General features: G+C 33.0%; 1 pseudogene; it reads left to right on the top strand.

The window, feature by feature from the left end:
- Positions 1 to 9056: 9056 nt before the first annotated feature.
- Positions 9057 to 16578, top strand: LOC114313448 (uncharacterized; annotated as a pseudogene).
- Positions 16579 to 25717: the final 9139 nt, after the last annotated feature.

The following is a 25717-nucleotide window of genomic DNA, read 5'->3' as shown; positions in this document are numbered from 1 at the left end:
ATCTTCTCCCACAAGTCTCTCGTGCCTAGGCAGTCGTGTGTGCCAAGTTTCATGCTACTCCGACGCCGTTTGGTGATTTTTGGACGTCAACACCTCAAATTCTAGGTTTCAACTAGTTTGTTTATAGTGAAATCGGGCTCTAACTCCCAAACCAAGAACCCGATTCGAGTCTTATTTTCTCCCACAAGTCTCTCATGCTTAGGCGGTAGTGTGTGCCAAGTTTTGTGCTACTCTGACGCCGTTTGGTGATTTTGGGACATCAACACCTTGAATTCTAAATTTCTTAAAGAACTAGTTTGCCTAGCGTGAAATCCGACTCTAATTCTCAAACCGAGAACCCGATTCAAGTCTCGTCTTCTCCCACAAGTCTCTCATGCCTAGGCGGTTGTGTGTGCCAAGTTTCGTGCTACTCTGATGTCGTTTGGTGATTATGGGACATCAACACCTCGAATTCTAAGTTTCTTAATAAACTAATTTGTGTAGAATGAAATCCGGCTCTAACTCCCAAATCGGGAATCTGATTCGAGTCTTGTCTTCTCCCACAAGTCTCTCATGCCTAGGCGGTCGTGTGTGCCAAGTTTCATGCTACTCCGACGCCGTTTGGTAATTTTGAGGCTTCAACGCCTCGAATTCTAAGTTACCAATTGGTTATCAACAAATATCTAAATAGAACTTTTGATTTGTTATAGGGGGACTCAATTTACTTAACACATTATTATAAATAAATTTATAAATTAAATATGTAACTTTCTAACATTATCACAATGATATCATGGCATACTTTAAGCACCTAAATGGGCCATCATGATTAACTTCAAAGAACTTGTACACATTTCCCAACACCATAATAATAAAACTTTATAGCAAATGCTAGAAGTGATTCTTATATATTGTTTAACATTAAAAATTATATAAAAATGTCTTTAAAATATTTAAAAATATTTTTAAAAATATTATTTTTAATAAAAATGTTTTGTGATTTTTAATTTTTTTTTATCTTTTACTTATTCACTAAGAGCATTTATTACTAGCAAAATTCATTTCTAATTTTTTTTTTTCTTCTTTCTTCTTACATCTTAAGAGCACCTTCAATAAAAGCTAAGAGTGCACTAGTGTTAGCTATTACAGCGGAATTGTGCAGTTTGAAACACTCCTAAATAGGCAATTGCAGCAAAGCCCTTGACAAGAGAGAGAAGGAAAGGAATAGACATAATTGGATCTTATTTTCATACTTAACACACATTTTAACTACATCATTTGAACATCCAATAACTTTCTAAATCAACAAATATTTTTAGAAACGAAATTAAATCATACTTTTATGATTTTTTGTCAATTAACAAACACTTCAATACCCAATTTTATCCATACCACCATAACATTTCTTAACCAAATCCTATATTAATATTATATATATATATATATATATGTGTGCGCGCGCGCATGTAACCTTGACAAGAATATTCTCCATATAGCAAACCTCAAATAGAAAAATAATAAACTAATGCACAAGAGGGACCTGTTGCCTACCAAAAGTAATAAAACATTGATGCTCAAAACAAACAAAAAAAGTAGCAAAACACCCACTAAAAGTGATGCTTCCATCCACTTTCCATGAGGCTCTATTAGAGTCAATTGAATGGTTCCCACTTCCCAGCAAAACCTTAAAGATGTCTTTTATTATTATTATTATTATTATTATTATTATTATTATTTATTTCCAGTGTCATCAACACTTCACAACCATTTCCATATTTTGTTGTTTTCAATAAACCTAAAATGATTTCAAACTTGCAGAGCAATTTATTCATGGTTGGTTTTCACCAGAGAGCATCCACCTAACTTTTTGATAATTCTAATGTGAGCATATATGTCAACCTTTTGTCATGTTTTAGAATTGATTCAATCCATTCCACTCCACTGTTGTTCTGACCCCCAAACTCTCTTGATTTGATTCTCATGCTTTGAACCCTCACCTAGGTGGAAAAATTATTAGAAACCAAAGTACTTGATTGTATGAAAACACTGCAAGAATCTAATGTTTTCTTCTTTTTTTTGTTTGTCTTCTGGTAGAATGTTAACAAGTTAGTACTCAACCTCCAAATTTCTCCATAAAAACCTAAGAGTACAACCACTTGAACTAAGCAAATTCAATTTAAAATTCACATGACCTAATGTTCTTCAAGAGACGCTACTATGAAATATTTGAAAATAATTGGATTCCAAGTAGCAAGTGCAATTCACTAATGATCTGTTAAGCTTTTGAATTTAGAGAGGTATTTATGGAATGAAGAGAAAATGACTGAGAAATATGAAAAGAAAAAATAATAATTTAGTACAACGATGCCCACAAATACTCACTCTTCAGAACCTTCAACAGGCTCATACCAATAATAGCAATAATACAAATCTATATGATCTAGTTTCATCTCATCTCATAGTAATTCACTACAAAACTACTTAACTATTCACAAAACAAAAATTTAAGACCAGACTCCTATCATTACAAGATTCTTAACTCTAGGAATGGCATCAAATAATAAAATAGGAACCGAACCGAACCTGTTGGCTATTTCTAAGGAAATCAAGGGGACCAAGTCCACCACTACCATCACCACCAGAAATTGTTTCTTGATATTTCAGTTTAAACAATATAAGAAAGATATAGAAGGAAAAGAAATGCAGGTTAAACTCAATTATAAGAATGCTGGACCTGAGGAAACAAATTCAATGGAGATGAATTAGGCGCTCCAAAGATGGGTGCAGCTGCTGCTGCACGTGTTTCAACCCCCTCCGAAGTTGCCTGATTCGCAAGTAAACGAGCCACTGGCACTGCAACTTCTGCTGCTTCTGGAATACCTTGAAAAATAGACCAAAATTTGTGGGCAGTGGCCAAATGTCACTAAAGAATGTCATTGAAAAATTTAAGAACCTACCAGATTTTAACAAAATTAATGGAAAGTGTCCAAATGCTAGAATAGAATGCCATTGAAAATTTTAAGGACATACTGAATACAAGTAATCCTCACTCCGGGGACACATCAAAAACTACAACTCACCAGTTTTTTAACCCCCAAAATCAAAGTAAACCCCAAATGCACCATCAAGAATGCACAAATCACTACTAAACAAACTAGCAATTATAAATTTATATATACTAACCAAGACAAACATGGCAAGTAGGCAATTCAACGAATCCAGTCAGAGGTGAACAGGCTTCTTCTGCCAACTCATAGCTCTCCAATGAGTGAGCAAAATATATATGACAAACCTCAGCCAAACAAATCAAGCATAAAAATCTCAAATTAAAAATACTAGTAAAAGATAGCATTAAACCTTTTTAATCTAACTAATATATATACTACTATATAATACGTACAACTCATAAGGGTTTGAAGGTTTGCAACTTATTTTTTCTCCCAAAAAATGCTCAATATTGTTAACTGCTTTAAAAAATAACTGCTACCATTACTAGTATATACATATATATACATAGAGAGAGAGAGAGAGAGAGATGACTAGGTGTCACGACCCCAAACCGCCCCTAGTAGTTTAGTGCCGTGATGGCCAGTAATCCGAGATTACCAAGGCCAACTTCCAAAATTCACACACCATCAGAGTATAATTATATGGGGCTAACAAGTACGGAAGCGATTTATACAAACAAATTAGTCCATAGGAGCGATGCATAAGTTAAATGAAATAGCAATCATCATCATATGGGTTACAACTCAATTACAAACGCAGCAAAGTACAAATTACATCCTTCATATTAACAAAAGGGCTTCACAAGCCGACATGAACAAAATACATGAAATACTGCTAGAAGCAAAATCTTCAGGATTGCCGACACCCTCACTGTCGACATAACATGTATACAAAACACACATCTTGATCAGAAGGCTTCTCAAGCCGACGTATGCAACATACAAGTATTACAAATCGAGAAGCATAATTTTCAAGACTGCCGACGTAATTACAGGTTAAGTCGACATAATCAAAAACCCAAAATAAGCTCCAGAATCACATCTAGGCGTCACCGCCCTCTTGTTCATCACCTACATATATATAGAGAGGGTGAGCTTGGATACTCAGTGAATGGTATAAATAATAAAGGGGTTTGCATGAATAATAGCCGAAGTCCTTTCAAAACAATACAAAACAAAACTTTATATATAACAAGGAATGGACCTCGTCCATCTAACAGATCTTCAAAGCTTCAAGGGATACTTACTAGCATCACATATTACGAATAATAACATTCCGGCAAACGTATCCACGCGGTAAACCGTCCGTGGCAAAACAAGACAAAGCAAGAGGGCATCTCAAACAAGGGTGCTACAAAAGTTTAGAGTCCTCTAGCACAAGCGACCTATGTTACAAAGGCTCGTAGCCTTTTAACACGAGAGTGCTGCGAAAGTTTAGAGTCCTCCAGCACAAGGGACTTTCAAGACAAGATGTGCTGCGAAAGTTTAGAGTCCTCCAGTACAAGGGACTTCCAAAACGAGAGGTGCTGCGAAAGTTTAGAGTCCTCCAGCACAAGGGACTTTCGAACGAGATGTGCTACGAAAGTTTAGAGTCCTCCAGCACAAGGGACTTTTCAACCAAGATGTGCTGCGAAAGTTTAGAGTCCTCCAGCACAAGGGACTTTCCGAGAAGGTCATTCAAGCAAGTATAATACGAGATACAAAACTAAGGACAATCATTCATGCTTAACAAATATCTTTCAAAAACAAAGCAAAGCAAAGCTCATCAAAACATTGATAACATAGTTTTATCAAAAATACCACTCACCTAGTTATTCAAACGTCGGGGTCAAGGCAAGTCCAAGTCCTGCAACACATGGCAAAGTCTATTGAATGCACTACTCAAAACAAGTCTAGCTTACATGCAAATGACCTCGGCATTCTTCAAAAACTAAGTCAATCAAATTGAAACACAGTTTCTTATCCTTGGAAAAACACGTTGGGCAACTACCAGGTCTAGGCCGAGGTCCCACACCTCCTTGCCGAGGTGTAGCCTCGATGGCCACATTCAAAAGTGAAGTCGGGAAAAATCTGGGTTTCCCTCTTGATAAACATGAAGAACATGAACATGAAGAACTTGAAGAACATGAACATGAGGAAGACGAATGCAAAGATCAAAACTTGCTATTACAACAGCTGAGACTTCATGCTATGAATTCAAAAACATGGACCTGGGTACCCACACTCAAGGATCTTATCAAAACAAACACAAAAACATGAGCTTTAATGCAAACTTTCGGATCAAACGAGGCTTTTTTTCAAAGACACATGAAAATCGTTTTCTCTTTCTAAAACCAACTTTAAATCGATGAATGGCGTACGGAACAGGTTTGATCGTGCAATGCAGCTAGATGATCAATGAGAACAACAAGAATAGGTTACGATTCTAACCTCAAAACTCGAATCTAACGGTTCAAGCTCCAACGATCAAGTTTGGAAGTTCACTCTCTCTAGCTTAAACTTCTCCTTCTTCTTCCTTGAGTTTCTCTCTCTAACAGGCAAGACTTGATACAAAATGATATGTTTCTCACGACAATCACTGACTTAATCCCTATGTCGGGACACGTGGCATCGGCTGATTGGCACTATCCAAAAAGGTGACTGACATGACAAGACAAGACCAAGACAAAGTGTACTCGACAAGCTAGGCGGCAAGAACACACCGGCAAGTAACAACATCGGCTAACAACAACACTCCGATAAGTGATGATCTCAGCTAAGGCAAAGCTTCGGCAAGCAGGGTAACAATGACATCGACTTGGAAGGACAACACTTGACTAAGTTGTGCCGCACCTTGGCCTAGATGTGCCACACCTCGGTCTAGGTCATACCATGCTAGGAACAAAATCACTCATGCAAGGATCAAGGATCTAGAACGCCTAGATATTAACATCTCGGCCTAGATGATGCACATCTCGGCCTAGGCGATGCGCACCTCGGCCTAGATGGTGACATCTCGGCCAATACGCCAGGGTGAAGATGGATGTCAACCAACGGGGTTCTAAGATAGTTCTAAGTGACAAAGGTTTCAAAGGTGTCTAGGCTTAAGATGACCTCGGCAACACACCAGACAAGAACAAAGCGTGCAAGCAATCATTCCAGCAAAACAAGACAAGATTTGCAAATGCACATATTAAAACAAGATCATCCATAACTGTATGCAAGTATGACTAAGTCAAAATGAGGGTTGTTACACTAGGGCTCGTGAGAGATGTGGTGGAGGAGGGGGATTGGCTGCTGAAGAGGTGGTTGCTAGGCTTTGCGGCGGAGCTGCTGCTGGTGGCGGAGGAGGAAAAGGGGCGACACGTGTCGATGGAGTGGATTTGAAGGATGAACATTCTTAGGGTTAGGATTAATGGCCTGCATGTGGAGATTGACATCCGTAGGGTGAATCGATCAATGAACTCTTACTATGAAAGATCTAGAAATATAATAAAATGAATCAAACAGAGGTGAAGCGATGATGAGCGCTTACCGCAAAGGATTGATCGATGATATCGTCGAGAGAGATACAGGGAAGAAGAGAGAGAAAGAGAGAGAGAGAAAAAGAAAGAGAGATACAAGAAGGATTGATCGATGATATCGCTCGACGCCGTCGTCTACCTTGCTCACAGTCGCAAGAGAGAGAGAGATAGGGATTTTTGTGCTTCAAAAGATTAGGGATTTGAGATTTGGGGATTTTTGGTTGAGTGGGGAAAAATAAGCGCCAATCAAATTTTGAGTTTTTTTTTTTTTTTTACGACATCAAGTATAACCATCACAAATGAAAGTTTAAGGTAGCGTTTAGTAATGTTTACGTTTTTGGTTTATGTTTACAAAAATTTTATAAATTGGTTTTTGTTTATTTTTAGAAAAACATAAATTACAAACGCGTTTGGTTTGAACAAAATGTTTAAAAAAATTTAAAAAAATAAACTAAAAAACATGTTTGTCTAGGCTTAAAATATTTATATTTATTTTTTTATTATTTATGACGATGGGATCATACACATTATAATTGAAAAAAAAATTGAAAAAAAATACTTGAAAAGAGATGAGAGAGATAGAGAAGAGAGATGAGTGAGAGAGATAGAGAAGAGAGATGAGTGAAAGAGAGAGAGAAAAGAGATGAGCGAGAGACAGAGAAAGAGAGAGACCCATTTTATTTTTTGACTTTTTCCTCTTTTAACAATAATGGGCTCAGAGAAAGAGATGAGTGTGATTGAGAGAAATAAACGATTGAGAGAGAAGAGAGATGAGTGAGAGAGAGAGAGACAGAGAGAAAGAAAAGAGAGAGAGAGAGAGAAACAAGATGAGCGAAAGAAAGATAGAGAGAGAGACAGCAAAAAGAGATGAACAAGAGATATAGAGAGAATGATAGGGAGAATAAAGATAAGCAAGAGAAATGAGAGAACCAGAGAGAAGAGTGATGAGTGAGAGAGACAGAGACAGAGAGAGACAGAGAGAGAGAAAGAGGGAAAAAAAAGAGAAACAAGATGAGGGAGAGATAGACACACAGAGAGAGAGACAACAAAAAGAGATGAACAAGAGATAGAGAGACATAGAGAGAGAGAGAAGAAAGATGAGCAAGAGATAGAGAGCGGAGAGAGATAAGAGAGCCAGAGAGAAGAGTGATGAGTGAGAGAGAGAGAGAGAGAGAAAGACGAGAGATAAAGAGGGAGAGAGAAGAGAAATGAGCGAGAAACAGATAGAGAGAGGCCCATTTCATTTTTTTGACTTTTTTCTCTTTCGTCAAGTGATTAAGAGAAATGAGAGATAAGCGATTGAAATGTGAAAGAGAAAGAAACAGAGAGAGAGAAAAAAAAAAGAGATTGATAAATCGAGAGGGAGATCGTTAAATCGAGAAGAGAAGAGGGAGAGAGTGAGCAACGCGAGCACAGTGTGGGAGAGAGAGAGAAAGATAAACACAGACAGAAAAACAAAGAGTGATGAGTGAGAGAGAGAGAAAAAAAGAAAGAGAAGAGAGATTAGCGAGAGAAAGAGAGACAGGAAGATAAAAAAATGAGTGAAATTGGGACTTTACTCTAGTTGATTTTATTTTATTTGTTGTGTTACCAAATTTAATTTTTATTAGTTGATATTGATGGTGGTGGTGGTGGTGGTAGTGATGGCGAAGGAGATTAGTGGTGAAGTTGTGGTGATGATAGAGGAGATGGAGTGGCGGTGGTGGAGAAGAGGTAATGGTAGTAGTAGTGACAGTAGTAATGGTGGTGGTAGTAGAGTAGTGGCGGTGGTGGTAGTAATGTGAGTTATAGATGTGGAGTGACAACAGTGGTAGCAGTGGTGGTAGTGGAATGACATTTGTAGTAGTAGTAAATGTGGTAGAGAAGATGGGTGGTGAGAGAGAGAGATGAGTGAGAGACAAATAGAAAAGAGAGATAGAGAGACAAAGTGATGAGCGAGAGAGAGACAAAGTGGTCGCTAAAAGTGCATTTTCTTGTAGTGGAACGATAAATCGAAAGAGAACTCGGTAAATAAAGAAGAGGGGTGAGAAAGTGAGCAAAGAGAACATAGTGGGGAAGAGAAACAAATGGACAGACAGACAGACAGACAGAGAAGTAGACAGAGAGAGAAAGAGAGATAAAAGGGTGATGAATGAGAGAGACAAAGATAGAAAGAGATAGAGAGAGAGAAAGAGAGAAACAAAAGATGAGCGAGAGATAGACAAAGAGAGAGAGAGAGAGAAAGAGTGAAAAGAGATAAACGAGAGAGAGACAAAGAGAGATGAGCGAGAGAGATAAAGAGAAAAGAGATGAGCGAGACAGACAGAGAGAGACAGAGAGACAGGGAGATGAAAGAGATACAGAGAAGAGAGATGATCGAGAGACACAAAGAGAAAGAGAAAGACAGACAGACAAATAGACAGATAGAGAAGAGTGATGAGTGAGAGAGAGAAAGAGAAGAGAGACAGAGATAAAGACAGAGAGAAAGAGAAAGACAGACAGACAGATAGAGAAGAGTGATGAGTGAGAGAGAGAAAGAGAAGAGAGACAGAGAGATAGGAAGATGAAAAAATGGGTAAAAGGAGAAATGTTATATTAAAAGAGTAAAACGACGTCGTTTTTTTTTTTTTTTTTTGTGATAGAAAAATACCGTTGCATTTATTTAAACCATTTTGTGACTATTTATATATGAAGCTGTCTCAAAGCCACAATATTTTTTTTTAACTTTTTTTTTTTTTTTGCAATGGTACCTATTACAATCGCAAAAAACTTCTTTTTTTTTTTTTTTTTTTTTTGCGACTGCGCTGGTGCCATCGCAAAAACTCTATTTTTTTACGACAGCAATCTCTGCCATCGCAAATACTCTTTTTTTTTTATGACAGCAATTTCTGCCGTTGCAAATAATCTCATTTTTCGTGACAGCATTTTTTGCCGACGCAAATACTCTATTTTTCGCGATAGCAAGTTGTACTGTCACAAAAACTTACATTTTTCACAACGGCAAGTCGTGCCATCGCGAAAAATGTGACTTTTTGAGACGGCAAGTCGTGCCATCTCAAAAAGTCACTTTTTGCAACGGCAAATGTGTCGTCGCAAAAAATTCCGTCTTTTAAGCCCACTTTTCTTGTAGTGGAAGCCATACCCTCGATGAAAGATGTGAAGTTCATAATTTTGTATTGAATAATTAGAAAACAGCAAGATCATTTTTGTTTAGCGGATTAGGTTGGATGTGATTGTTAGGGAGGGAATGGTCAATGTAGGGATTGTTAATGAGAAGATTAAGTAAACGTGTGTTTGTTTTGATGATAGTTTTAGTGAGAGGATTGTTAAATTATTTTTATATAAAATAAAAATATATATATTTTTATGTAAAAAAAATCTAAATAAATATTAAAAAAATTCAGAAATAACAGGCCACAGATAGTTTTTTTTTTTAGTTTTTTTTTTTAAAAAAAAAAAAACCCATTGTTCCGATCAACTGGCTGGATGACCGGCCCAAAGTTCAGGCAGACAATCGGATACACTCTAATCCTGGACTATTTTTTCAATCCCATCCCCTACCCAGCCAAGCTAATTCGCCTACTGAAGGGGATTACTAAATTGCATGGAGCATCAATCATGCCTCTCCTATCACTACCAAACACGTTGTGAATAGGACCCACAACCAACCTAATCCAATCTGACCTCTGAAGCTGGAAAACAAACATGGCTTAAGAGATGTGATGTAATTGATCAAAAGTACCACCACACAAGAGCACCAAATAATTTTTTATTCTGTTGGTAATTTAACAGATTTGCTACAGATCGTAGTAAATGACCGAGAATTAAGGGTGGGCGTCGTGTTGTGTTTATGTCGTGTCATCTCAGGTTTGTGTTAGATTTATCTCAACACTAACCCGACCCATTTATTATTTCGTATTATCGTGTCATGTCATTTTCAGTCCGTATTCGGTTCGTGTCGTATTAACGTATTATGTCAAAAAATTTTACTATTAATTAAAAATATCAAATGTATGAAAAAAATTTGAAATTTTCTTCACAAGTTAAATTTAATGAAACTAATCTGTATTAAATAAAATTAATTATAAAATATTTGATTTCAATTTAATTTAATTTTCTTAATTTACAAAAATTATATTTTATTATTATATTTTTTACTAGATTGATTCAAATAATAAATAAAAAATACATTAAGTTCAATTAAAAGCAAAAAAAAAAAAATCTATATTAAATTTAAAATCGTATTTTACATACTTTTTAATAAATTGGATGTGATTATGTAAGAGATAAAAAAAATGTGCTGATATTTTTTAGTAGAAATAATATTAAAATGTGTAATTAAGTTTTCATTATACGGGTTATTCGTATTAATTTCGTGTTATATAGATTTGACACCAACCCAACCTGTTTAATATTCGTTATCGAGTCGTATCATATATGTGTTTGTGTTCGTATCAAGAAATAATCAATATTAACTTGTTAACTTCAGGTACGATTCGAATTGTATTATTATGTTGTGTGTTATAAATTTCAACAATGCTAGGTAGCTCAAATTTTGTGGCTCAAATGGCTCAAATCACTCAAAACGATGTCGTTTTAACAGATTTTGAGTGTAAAACGACGTCGTTTTGACAAATTTAAGCCATTTGAGCTACAAAATTTTGAGTTACCAAACATTTTCCTATAAATTTACACCCTTACCAAGAATACTATTGAACGCCCATGTACACATTTTTTAGAAAGTAAATTAAAAATTAATTTTTGACTTTTTAAAAAAATATATAAAAAAATAATATAAATTTAAAAAATTAACTTTTAACGAGATTTTTAAAATTGGCCGTATGCTATGCCAGCCAACCACTTAAAAACTACTCAATCAATTTTAAGCATCACGTGAAACCATAATTCTGCATATATTTTTACCAATCTCGTTTGGTAGCTCGAATTTTTCGTGGCTCGAGTGCCCCGAAATCCTAAAATGATGTCGTTTTGGCTTTTTTTTTCTTTTCTTTTCTTCATCCTTTCCGACTCACAGAAGAGAAAAAGACAGAAGAGAAGAAAGAAGAAAGAAGAAGAAGAAGAAGAAGAAGAAAAAGAAATAAGAAGACATCAACACAGCGTCATCATCATCAATAACCAACAAATCATCATCAAACCCACACACACACACACACGCACGCAGATCTGGAAAATCAAAAACAGATCTGGAAGCCAAATCGATGAAACACACACACACACACGGTGGCGACGGAGTAGAAGAGGAAGATCGGCTCCCTTTCTCTTTTCCTCTCTTTTTCTTCTCTCTTTCTCTCTTCTCTCTTCTCTCTCTTTCTCTCTTCCTCACTCTGTTTCGTTTCACAGATAAAAGAGGAAAAAAAAAAAAAAACAGATTGAACTGCTAAGCGAAAAGATAGAGAGGAGAGAGATGCGAGAGTGAACGAGAGGGATGAGGCAAGAGAGGTGAGAGGGATGAGGCGGGAGTGAGAGAGAACTAGAGAGAGAAACTTTTCGAGCCATTCAAGCCCGATATATTCGAGCTACGGACAATTTTTTCTATTTTTACAGTCTCTAAACACAAAATTGTAAAGTGTCATTCCTTATTTGTTGATTTTTATTTATTTATAATAATACAATTATATAAAATAAAATATTGGAAGAATTTCAAAAAGTGAAAGCAAAAAAATTAATTTTTAAATGATGGAAGTACAAAATTTAATTACATAATTTAATACATAAATTACTTATATCTGTATCATTTTGAAATTATTTTTCGTCTCTTAACTTTTTTGATATTCGGTAACACTTATAAATTTACTAGTTTTGTATGTTTCTTAAATTAAAAAAAAAAAAAAAAAAGAAGGAAAAAGTTACTAATAGTGTTGGATTAAAATTTAATATTACAATTTGGGGATTGCTTCTCTCAACTAATCATTTCAACTTATAAAAGTGTTTGGATTTAGTAGACTCATTTTGAAACTAATTTCAATAATTCGAATTGTTCACTTTTTAGGACTCGTTGAATACAATATTCATGTAAAAAATAAAGATAATTTGATATTGGTAACTATGTGTTTCAATTATATTTGTTTAAAAAAAATAGTCGATAAATATAATTTGAGTTAATTACCAAAAAGTCATGTTTACATATTTGGTGGTAGCTTAGGTCCCGTCAAAAAGTTTTTGAACCAATAAGTCCCATTTATAGGTAAAAAGACGTTTTGCCCTTTAATCCCCAAACTGAGAATGTTCTCAATTTCAAAATTGAGAATATTCTTAATTTTCAAACAGAGAATGATTTCAGTCTATAATTATCAAAATTAAAAAATTTATGTTTGGCTTCTGAGAAAAGTATGGGATTGAAAAAAAAGATAATTCTGCGAACCTGACACATTAGATTGCTGAATTGAATTTTTTTTCATGATTAAAATTGAAAATATTATAAACTGAGAATATTCTCAATTTTAAAAAAGAGACTCGGCATCTCTGAAAATTCAGCATTTTACGAGAACACAAACTATATCTATACATATATATATATATATACACTTGTATGCAGGGCCGGCCCTGCCATAAGGCAGGTTAGGCTTGTGGCTTAGGCACCAAATTTTAGCCCAAAAATAGGGCCGCCAAATTTGAAAAATTGTTATAGGCCCAATCTTTTCTTTTTTTTTTTTTTGGTTTTTAAGATCAATTTAAAGGGCCCCAAATGTTTATTGGGCCCATGTATAATTTAGCCCATATTTATTTATAAATATGTTTGGCCCATATTTTTTAAAATGAAAATATATAAATAAAAAAAAAAAACAAAAACTAAAAAGTGTTTGGGCCCAACCGAAAGTTTATCTGGTGTGAGACTGAAAACAACTTTGGAGGCTTTAAAGAGCCCCAAAACTGAAAATGTATTTAAAGGGCCCCAAAATGTGTTTGGGCCCAACCCAAACCATACATACAAATACAAATTACAATATACAATACATACATGTCTAGTGCACTAGTGTAGTGAGTGAGTGCTTCTGTTTTCAATCTCTTTGACGAAACGAAGTGAAGTGATGAAATGAAATGAAATACTTGAATTGAAGGCAAGCAGACGAAGGAAGAGCATAGCATAGCATAGACTCACTCTCCCTCTTTCACTATCTCTCACACACACACTCTCTCATGTAAGTCCTCTTTCTCAGTATCAGATTTTATTAAATAAAGTTGCCATAATTTTTTTTTTTATATTCTTTCTCTATCAATTAGTGGAATAATAAATTTGCCCTAATTTTTTTATTACCTTCTTATCCATTAGATTTTAGTGGAATAAATAATTTAGCCCTAATTTTTTTTCCTAGGTATTTATCAGTTTTAATTGAATAATTTGTTTGCCCTAATTTTGTTTCATTAAATTATTTTTTTATAATTTATTTGCTATTGATAATGGATTTCAGTGGATTGTGATTTGTGGATTGAAGTGTTTGTGATTTGTGGATTGATTTGAAGTGTTTGTGATTATAGCCATGTTTCCTAGGAAGTATAGTTCTGGAAATGAAAAGAGAAAGAAGAGGATGAAAGTAGAACAATTAATTCAATCTTAATCGGGAGCACTTGATAAATATTTTGGTACCAAGAAACAAGTAGATATTTTGGGTTCAAATGACAATGATGATGAAGATTTGGTAATTAAAGAGCCTACTCATTGTGTGAGTAATAATGAGAATGATGATTTGGTGATTGAACAACCTAGTGAACATATGAATGAGAATGAGAATGAGAATGAAGATTTGGGGAATGTAGAATCTAGTGAAAGTGAAGATGTCAATGTTGAATGTGGACCTCTAAACATTTATGACCCTAGTAATTGGGACAAGATTGATCAAAATTTAAGGGATTTACTAGTTGAAAAAGGTCCTATAAGAGGTAATGGTGTGAATTTTCCCCTAGATGACAAAGATAGGCATTTTTTTTCTACATTTTGCATGTGACAGTTACAAAATGGAGAGAAGCAGGATAGGAAGTGGCTAGTATATTCAGATGCTTCAGACAAAGTGTTTTGCTTTTGTTGCAAGTTGTTTAAGCAAGATGGGAACAATATTCATTTGGCTACTGATGGATTGAAAGATTGGAAGAATATGGGCAACAGGCTTAGAAGTCATGAAACTAGTAATGAGCACTTTATTTGCATGAGCAAATAGATTGAATTGGAAAGTAGATTGAAGAAGAATGAAACAATTGATAGAAGTGTTCAAGAACGAATCAACAAAGAGAGGGAACACTGGAGACAAGTGTTACTAAGGATAATTGCTATTGTGATCACTCTTGCTAAAAATAATTTAGCTTTTCGTGGAGACAATGAGAAGATTTATCAAGAAAGAAATGGAATCTTTTTAAGCTTAATTGAAATGCTTGCTAAATTTGATCTAGTAATGCAAGAGCACATTCAACATATTCAAAGGAGTGAAATTCATTACCATTATCTTGGCCACAAAATCCAAAATGAATTGATACAGATGTTAGCGAGTGAGATCAAGAGTACGATTGTGGCAAGAATCAAAGAAGCGAAATATTTTTCAATTATTCTTGATTGTACTCCAGATGTTAGTCATGAAGAACAAATGTCTCTTGTGATAAGATGTGTAGACGTTTCAACTAGTCCGATAAAGGTAAAAGAATTCTTTTTAGAATTTTTGAAAGTGGATGATACATCGGGGTTGGGACATTTTAATGTACTTAGAGAGGCATTGCACACACTCCAGCTTGATATTGGTGATATAAGAGGGCAAGGATATGATAATGGCTCTAATATGAAAGGGAGACACAAAGGTGTACAAAAAAGAGTACTTGAAATAAATCCAAGAGCATTCTACACGCCATGTGGGTGTCATAGTCTTAATCTTGCCCTTTGTGATATGGCTACCTCTTGTTCCAAAGCTATCTATTTCTTTAGAGTGGTACAACGCATATATGTGTTGTTTTCATCTTCTACAAAGAGGTGGAAATTTTTCAAAGACAATGTGGAAGGTCTCACACTTAAGCCATTATCACAAACTCGTTGGGAAAGTCGCATTGAAAGTGTTAAAGCTATACGGTACCAAGCTCCACAAATTAGAGATGCTTTAATTCAGTTGGAAAAAGAAGCTGATGATCCCAATACAAAGTGTGAAACTGAATCCTTAGTTACATTTGAAATTGAGAACTTTGAGTTTTTGCTTGGCATGATTATTTGGCACAATCTATTGTTTGCTGTTAATTCTGTTAGCAAGACATTTCAAGCTGAAGACATGCATATTGATGTTGCTATACATCAATTAAAAGGACTCATTACATTTCTTGAAAAGTATAGAGAAACTAGATTTTTGGAGGCCATGATTGAAGCTAAAGAAGTTGCAATTGAAATGGAGATTGAGCCTACATTTCGTGAAAGGCGTGTCATTCGTAGAAAGAAACATTTTGATGAGAATGTTAGTGAAGAGGTTATGCAATCAGCTGAAGAATCCTTTAGAGTTAATTATTTCATATATATAATAGATCAAGCTCTTTCTTCACTTAAGAGTAGATTTGAACAATTTCAAATATATGATGTAACTTTTGGATTTTTGTTTGATTTGAAGAAGTTAAATTCTACCAATGATGAGTGCTTGAAGACTTATTGTGCTAATCTTGAAGACTTTTTGAAACATGAGGGGCTTATGGATGTTGATGGGAGAGATTTATTTTTTGAGTTGAAAGTCTTCAAAGAAATTTTGCCAAAAGAAATCAATAGGCCAATTGAGGTGATGAATTATTTGAAATTGATGGATGGTTGTTTTCCAAATGCCTGGATTGCGTATAGAATATTATTGACTATTCCAGTTACCGTTGCCTCTGGAGAAAGAAGTTTTTCAAAGTTAAAATTGATCAAATCCTACCTTCGATCAACAATGTCACAAGAAAGATTGAATGGATTAACTATATTGTCTATTGAAAAGGATTTGGTAGATAAATTAGATTATACAAACTTAATTAGTGATTTTGCAGCTAAAAATGCAAGAAGAGTAGTATTTAAGTGATCGTTGGGTTAATTGTAAGCTGGATATTGCTAAACTATAAAGCAACAAAACCAGTTTTTAATATTTTTGAGTCATTGTACTGATTTCTTCCTATCTTATTATATATGAAAGTAAAGTTTAGTTTATAATTTTAATGATTATATATTCAAGTATACTTAAATAAAAAATTTGTGAATACTTATCATTTTATGCATAAATTTTTTATTAAAAAAAAATATATTAGAGGGGCCCCATTTTCATAGTGCGCCTTAGGCCCCACAAATCTCAGGGCCGCCCCTGCTTGTATGGATCGCAGGCGAGCGGCGAGTCTGGTGTACACTGGGCAGTGGAGTGGGAGCAGCACGGGGTCATCTTCTCCGGGCACCGGCCTCTCCACCATCAAAAGGAATCAGAACTTCGCCGCCAAGGCCGTCGCCCCAGCGTCTCGGTCAGGTAATGGCTTCTCAGACCGCCGCTGATGACGGATATGGAAGGTTCTGAACGACGGACGGTTTCAAATGGCTGTTGCTCGAGCCCTGTCTCCGATCGTGTTCTAGCTTCTTGTTGCTCGAGTAATGCATCATGCAAGTTCGCGAAGGAGAGCTTGAAAATTGTAGATTTGGAGGTATTCGAGAAGTCACAGAATTAGAATTCAAGTTGATTCATGAATCATTATTATTCTCTGGAATGAATCTTCGGTTTCCGTGCCTTAATTGCTTTGGATTTTTTTTTTTGAATTTCAATTTGTTTTTGCACGAGGATCTGAAATCATGGAAGAAGACCATCTGATTCCCAAATTCAGGTTTGGAAGGGTAAATTGGTCTATTAAAAATTAATGGGACTTGAAGGAGTAAATAATTTTATCTAGGACCTAATGGATTGTAAGTTCACAAAATAGGACTTGTATGTAAATGCCCCATATAATTTTAAGAATAACCATCCATTTTTTGTAATACAAATTTGATTCAAACTTATAACTACTTATATCCAACTATCTTAATTTTTTACACAAATAGTCTACTCAAAGTGTCCTAAAAAGTAAAAGCGTCGGATCACCGAAGTCGTTCCCAAAATGAACCTACCAAATCGAAACGCTTCTCAAATTGAGATGACCAATATAAAAGAACCTAACCCTTATAACTTATTCAATTAATTATACTTTTGGTTCTCAAAGTATAAATCTTGTGTTATTTTTGTTCTCAATGTTTAAATTGTGGTAATTTAGTCTATAATATATATAAAAAAATATTTTAATTCAGTCCGTCCCTCAAATCTTACTCTGTTAATAAACTTGAAATACTTTGGCCAAATTACACTCACCTTCTTTAAAGTTTGAAAAAATATAATTAGCTCCACAATTCTTAACATAATTACATTGGCCTTTCTTAAGGTTTTAAGTCACATAATAGTGAGACCATTTTCATTAATAATTTATTAGTTGTTTGACGTCGTTATATCTTTTTTTATAAAATATATTTTTATTTTTGTTTATTCAATTTTTTTCTATTATCTACATTAGTTCCGCTCACTTTAGTTTTATTAGAAGTGAGATTAGTGTAATTATGTTAAAAGTATAAAACTAATTATATATTTTTTTGAATCTAAAGAAATGTGAGTGTAATTTATCCAAATATTTTTATACACTTTTCAAATATTACTCAATTAATCGACGCAATTAGAATACTTTTTATACATTACAAGACTAAATTGAAATATATTTTTTATATATCGGGGATTAAATTAATATAATTTAAATATTAGAGATTAAATTAAAATATTTTATATATTAAGGACTAAATTGACATAAAATTTATATTTTAAAAGTTAAAAGTATAATTAATCCTAACTTATCTAAAATGGCTCTCCAAATTTAATTTGTTATTAAAATAAATAAAGAATATAATATAAATTTTTGCAGTTAAATATAGGTTTTGTTTGAGATGTAAATTGGTTTTTTGACGGTTTAACTTTTTAACTATTTTAGCTTAAAATAGTCTCATTTGAAATAGATTTTTTAGTTTTTTTTTTTTACTTTTATGAGAGAAAAAATGAAGGAAAATGAATGACTAAATGTCTCACATGGGTATACGATTCTCACACCCATGTGAGACATTTAATCATTCATTTGATATTCCTCACATTATCCAAAAATGAAATGATTATAGATTGATGTGATAACTTTTAGTTTGAAAACTAAAAAAAAAATAAAAAATTATTATTTTGGCCTTGTTTGGCAAAAGCTAAAATATAATTTTCTAGGCTAAAATTCACAAAAAGATAAAATAGATTAAAATAGTTAATAAGATAATATATCACATAAAATTCATAATCATTTCATTTTTTTCTTACAAATATAACATTCAACTATAAAAAAATTCAATCATTTTCTCAAATTGTTTGGTTTGTTTTTCATAAAAAATTTTAGGAAAAATTCTCTACAAACAAATTTTCAAAAGTAATCAAACCAAACAAATTTTTTCAAAAAAAATCTCAAAATTTTATTTGATTACCTACTTTCTAAAATCAATCTTTTACTCATACACATCAAATCAATCATTTTTTTTTAAAACTCTCTCTCCAAAACAATTTTCCAAAATCATTTCTGAAAAAAGACAAATCAAACAAGTTTTCGTACTTTTTATCTCAAAAATTACTTTATAAACACAAACCAAACACATCCAAAAATTATAATCTATTAAAATAGTCAAAAACTAAAATAATCTACTAAAATAATCAACTTTTCAAACCAAGCCATTATATTTTTATAAATATTTCAATCCCAACCTAGTTCAAACCAACTGCCAAACGGCAACATAGACAGCACGTGAATTTAAAATAGTGTGGGTCCTACCGTGAAGACGTCATTTTTTTGAATAATAACGCTAGAGATATATACGTCTTGTTTGGTTTGTGTTGGTAGAGTAATTTTTGAGATAAAAAAATACAAAAATTTGTTTAGCTTACTTTTTTTTTTCTAAATATTCTTTTCAAAATAACTTTGGTATTTTTTTAGAGTAGTTTTTGAGATAAAAAATATAAAAACTTGTTTGGTTTGTCTTTTTCAAATATTCTCACCAAAATAACTTTGGTTTTTTTTGTAGAGTACTTTTTGAGATAAAAAGTATAAAAATTTGTTTGGTTTGCCTTTTTGTAGAGTAATTTTTGAGAAAAAAAATACAAAAACTTATTTAGTTTGCTTTTTTTACAAACATGTTTCAAAAGTAATCCTGAAAATTAGATAACCAAACACATTTCTGAGAGTTTTTTTGAGAAAATCCGTTTGGTTTGATTACTCTTAAAAAAATATTTGTAGAATATATTTCCAAATTTTTTTTTCCCAAAATCAAACCAAATAAGGCTATAAAATTTTCTACCAAATAAATAATCAAATGTCTCATATAGGTGTGGAGTCCACTTTTTTTGTGAACTCCACACTCATGTGAAACATTTGATCATTCATTCAGTAGAAAATTTGGGACTTATAGCATTTTTCTTTTTGAAAAATTTACTTTAGCTTGTGTTTAGGAATGTTTTGGAAAGAAAAGAAAAAAAAAAAATTCCTTTTAGTTTTTTACTCATTTTGCGTTACATTACTTCTCACATTTTTTACCTATAAAAAGACAAAATAGACTAAAGAAAGTCAAAAAATTAATTTTTTACCAACTTTCTAAAACACCATTTAATTAGGGGTTGTTTGGGATGTCCTAAATAAGTGTATTTTTTTGTCTTTTTTGACTAAAAAGTTAAGGGAAAAAATATAAATGTTTAGGTTAACTTTTTGACTTTTTATGAAAAATATATGTATTAAAAAATTATATAAATAAGTGTATAGAGGAAGTTATAGATGGAATAGCCTGTACGGTCGGAAGCGTAAGGGGCAGCGCGATAGAGGGTATAGTGTAGGAGATTGATTCTCTCATTTTTGGGCATAAATTGGACGGTGCTGTTCAGCCCATGGGGGCCCACCACGGGTCCCGTTTTACTAATCGGAACCGTTCAATGTGTAGAACTCGTCGAATACTATATGCTTGTAAAAAATCATGTTAATTGAATATCAATAGCTATCTAATCGTGTTAATTTTTCTTCTCAACTGTTAATTATAACACCATACATTTTTTATACAAATCTGATTTGATCATGTAATTACCGATTTCTGATTAACGTGATTTTTTACAGGTATATAGTTCTGGACGAGTTTTACATATTGAACGGTTCGGATTATCAACACGGGACTGGTGGTGGGCCCCCACGGGCCCAACATTTTCGTCAAACTTAGTAATTTTATATATGTAATTCTTTTTTTTTTCCCTCTCACGGTAGTACAGGGTCAATTCAGCTTCGAAAATTGTGTAAATTTTATTTGATTAAAATATTATGTATATTAATTTTTTAATATTTTTAATTTGTGAATAGTGATGACTTTTTAACTTTTTTTATACACCCCAAACTAGGGGTAGGCGTGGGTCGGTTGCGGCCACAGAACCTCCAATCCACCATCCGTCCGCCAGATTGGCGGATTGGAGAAAATCAATCCACATCCGTCCACCAATCCGGCGGATGTGGATTGAGTGGATTGGCGGTTTGGTGGATGAATGCGAATCGATTTTGTGGTTTAAAATTTTAAAAATTTTCAACATAATTCAACTTGTGCACTTCTTCAAAAAAAGAAGAAGAAGAAAGTATTACAGTCAATGACTTAAAAAAATGTTACAATCATTGCATGCCTCATCCAAAGCAAGAAAGTTTGAAACTTTAGAATGTCACAATCACTGTATGTCTCATCCACATACTACAATCACAGTATGCCTCATCCACAAAAAGTATTACAATTTGTAATTCTTAAAATATAAAAACAATTCAAATCACTAAAATCATGAACAGACTAGTAGTAGAGATTGTATGTCTTTGTATTGTTACATCTATATCTGTTTCTGAAAACAAAATCAGTCAGCATATATCATATTTTCTATTTATTATTTTTAGAGATAGATAAAAAATCAAAAAATATAGATAAATAATACGTTTATTTTTTTTAATTCAAAAAAGATATTCAAGTTAAAAACTTTTTTTCAATAGAATATTTAAATTCTTTTTTAATTGAAAACACAAACAGAATATTTGAACAAACTGAAAACACAAAATCTTATAAATTACTAAGGATGCTCGCCGTTTGGCGGTTCGGTTGCGGTCAAAGAAATCTCAAATCTGTCATCCATCCACCAGATTGGCAGATTGGAAAAAATCAATCCGCACCCGTTTGCTCGTCATTACGCATCCGTCCAAAATGCGGCGGATCAGTTCGATTCGATCGATTTTGACAGATTGATATATCCGTTACTCACCCCTACCCCAAACTAGCCCTTAATAACAGAAAAGTAAGAATTTCACGAAGTTAAAAATAAATTAAAAAATAACTTAATTTTATTAAATAAACATATAACCACGTGATTTTTTTGATTCGTAGCATAATTTTTGCATGCCAAATGAGAATTCGATAGTAATCTCTCGTTCAATTTTTATTTTTATTATTTTTATTTTTAAAGTGAGTTTTTAACTTTTAACTCATTTTATCTCTTACAAAAAAAATTAAAGAATTAAAAAAAGTCAAAAAATTAACTTTTAACTATCTTTTCAAAACACTCTTGAGAATAATAGCATAATTTTTTGCATGCCAAATGAGAATTCAACAGTAATCTCTCGGCCAATTTTTTTTAAAATAATGCTATATATACTGTGGGGATATATTTTCTGAGTACCAACACGTGGCTAAGGTGACGTCGACGTGTCAACCGAGGTGCCACATGTCCTGGTCATGACGCCGAGGTTATCTCGGCGAGGCCGAGGTTATCTCCGAAGATACCGGAATCAGAGATAAGCGGATAAGGGACAAGAGTCTTAGAATGAGAGAAGATTTCAGTTTGGGTAAAGATGAGACTCTCAGAGAGTTTATCCCAATCCTATTGGGAGTCTAAGATTAGCAGTAATCCTAAGTCCATTGAAGCTAGGCTTCTATTGGGATTATGATTTTGTTGGCTAAAAAAGAGAGGCACCCTCATGGGTTTAAGGTATGTCTTTTATGCTTTTGATATTCTGTCTAGTGAGTTAAGCACTATTGGTTATCTTTGAGAGATATTAAGGGCTAGTTTGGCATGTACTAAATAAGCCAAAAAGTCAAAAAGTCACTATCTTATTTAACTCACATCATCTTATTTAAATCACATCACCTCTCTAACACATCACATCAAACCCAACCCAAACCCACCAATAAGTCAAAAAGTGCACTTTTTTAGGACATCCCAAACCGCCCCCGGGTAGACGAGCCACCGCCGGAAACTCTTCTTTCTATTGCAGGTCGTTCGGGCTTAACCTATTCTGTCGGTGTTCTCATCACCTCTCTAACACATCACATCAAACCCAACACAAACCCACCAATAAGTCAAAAAGTGCACTTTTTTAGGACATCCCAAACCGCCCCCGGGTAGACGAGCCACCGCCGGAAACTCTTCTTTCTATTGCAGGTCGTTCGGGCTTAACCTATTCTGCCGGTGTTCTCCAGTTGAGTACTAAGTTGGTAGTGTGATCGAAAATTGACATACACATATACTTATTGAAATATTGATTAATGTATTAATAGATTATGTAACATAATTTTAAAATTTTTGAATATTTATAATTTCTATAATAGATATAAGAGTAAATTACAAATAAACTTCCGAGATTTGCTTAAAATATAAATTATCCCATATGGTTTAGAAAATTACAAATACATTATTGTTAGTATTTTTTATTTAATAGAATTAACTAAAAAAATAAAATTCATAATTATTTTTCTATACAATAATAAAATCACATAAATCATTAATTGAAACATATTTATAATACCATTAAAAATTATTAATTGACTTGATAATTTATTAATAACAAGGGCGATTTGTAATGGAATTAGAAATCTTATGGAGTGAAATATAATTTTCAAAATTACAAAAAATAATTTATATTTTAATTAAATTTAAAAAAATATATTTATAATTTATCTTAAATATAATTATAATTTTAAACTAATAATATCATAATTTATATTAATATATTAATTAATATCAGCATTGATATCAATCTTTTCCAATCATCATCCTACTCCTACACACGCAGCGACCGATGATTGGAGAAAAAAAAAAAAAACAGAAAACCCCTTAGAGGAGGTGAAAAAAAAAAAAAAGGGGTCCGGATATTTATTGAATCAACAATGATTCATCCCATTAAAAATATCACCACTAATAGCACTAATGCATTAAAAAAGTAAAAAAAAAAAAAAAAAAACACAATTCCAAAACTAAAACATCACAGCATTAATGACGGGACCCACTACCACCTAATTAGTGGGAGCACTAATTAGTGGGAGCACGCATTTTTCTTATTGAATTAATATATCAATTAAAGGACCGCCGAATTTTTTAGGACCACTATCATTTCGTTTGATCACGTGGGAGGGAACAACCCCATTTAATGGTGGGCCATGCCTGCTTAGCCGGCTGTCAATTCAGTATTTTAAGTCAGTCATATCGTTGGATGACGTGGGAGGAAACAAACCCGGGGCTTTTGCCATAGGAAGTCAAATTTCTACCTTAATTCTCAAATTAGGCTTACTTTGGACGATTTTTTTTAAATTAGGCTAAAACGTTATTACAAATCGCGCTTTCACTGTTTGAAGCAGAAAATTTGATAAATAGTGAAAGCACTATTATAAAAAGCGTTTTTAATTAAAAAAATGTTATTACAAAAAGTATTTTCATTGTGCATATGAAAAAAACGCTATTACAAAAAGCACTTTCACTACTTCAAAAAACGTTTAAAATATATTAAAATGTAATCAAAATTAATCTTGAGTTCTTTGCAGCTCAAATGGTAGTGAATTGGTTTTGCCACATCTCTACACAGGTTCAAACCACATGCACACTAACTCCAAACAATTGCTGTCTAAAATGAAATTCAAATTTTTTTTTTCTTTCCACTCACTCTATATTTTATATATTTATTATGTAATTTTTTTATCAAAAAAAAAATGTTTGTTTGGTTTAATATTTTAAAAAATTAAAAATAAAAAATTTATTTATTTAAAAAATTAAATAAACAATTTATTTATTTTTAAAAAATTATATAAAGTAGTATACTATTTATACGTGTGATGTGATGATAGTATAAATAGTATACTACTTTATATAATTTTTTAAAAATAAATAAATTGTTTATTTTTAATTTTTTAAAATATTTAACCAAACAAACATTTTTTTTTTGATAAAAAAATTACATAATAAATATATAAAATATAGAGTGAGTGGTAGGAAAAAAAAAAAAGTTGAATTTCATTTTAGATAGCAATTGTTTAGAATTGGTGTGCATGTGGTTTGAACCTGTGCAGAGGTGTGGCAAAATCAATGCACTACCATTTGAACTGCAAAGAACTCAAAATTAATTTTGATTATATTTTAATATATTTTAAACGCTTTCTGAAGGGGGAAGATATGCACAGTGAAAGTGCTTTTCGTAATAGCGTTTTTTTCATATGCACAGTGAAAACGCTTTTTGTAATAGCGTTTTCTTAATTAAAAGTGCTTTCTGTAATAGCGTTTTCACTATTCATCAAATTTTCTACTTCAAACGGTAAAAGCGCGATTTATAATAGCGTTTTAACCTAGTTTAAAAAATCCGTCCAAATTAAGCCTAATTTAAAAATTAAGATAGAAATTTAGCTTAATATGAAAAAAAGCCCCAAACAAACCCATTTAATGGTGGGTTATGCTTGCTTAGCTGGCTGTCAATTCAGTATTTCAGGTCAGTCTTTTGGTGATTTAATCAGAAAAAGTATTATATGTGACTGCTACTCTATATCTGAAAATGTCATAAATTTTAAATAAATTATAAAATTTTTATTCAAATTTTTCACATAACACACCTATAATTTATTTGATGTCCTTAACATAACTCTTCTACATCAATTTTAAGTAGGGTTATGCTTCAGACCCCGGTGACGTGACGCATTGGGATTGGTCGAAAAAAATAAATAAATAAAAACAATTTTTTTTGGACCAACAGGAGCCAACCCCCAGCAACCCCAGCTGGGGTCTAAGGCATTTTTGTTTTAACTAACATGGAAGAATCCATTCCACACAAAATATGGCGCCATTGAGGGGGGCCATCTATTATTGTGTGGTGTTTTGAGAAATTGATAAAAATTTAATTTTT

The sequence above is a fragment of the Camellia sinensis genome, chromosome 10 (assembly GCF_055761805.1).
Source record: "Camellia sinensis isolate YWXY chromosome 10, ASM5576180v1, whole genome shotgun sequence".
In the NCBI taxonomy this organism is placed as follows: Eukaryota; Viridiplantae; Streptophyta; class Magnoliopsida; order Ericales; family Theaceae; genus Camellia; species Camellia sinensis.
Note: the sequence above shows the minus strand (reverse complement) of the source record. Positions and strands in the feature narration are given on the sequence as shown.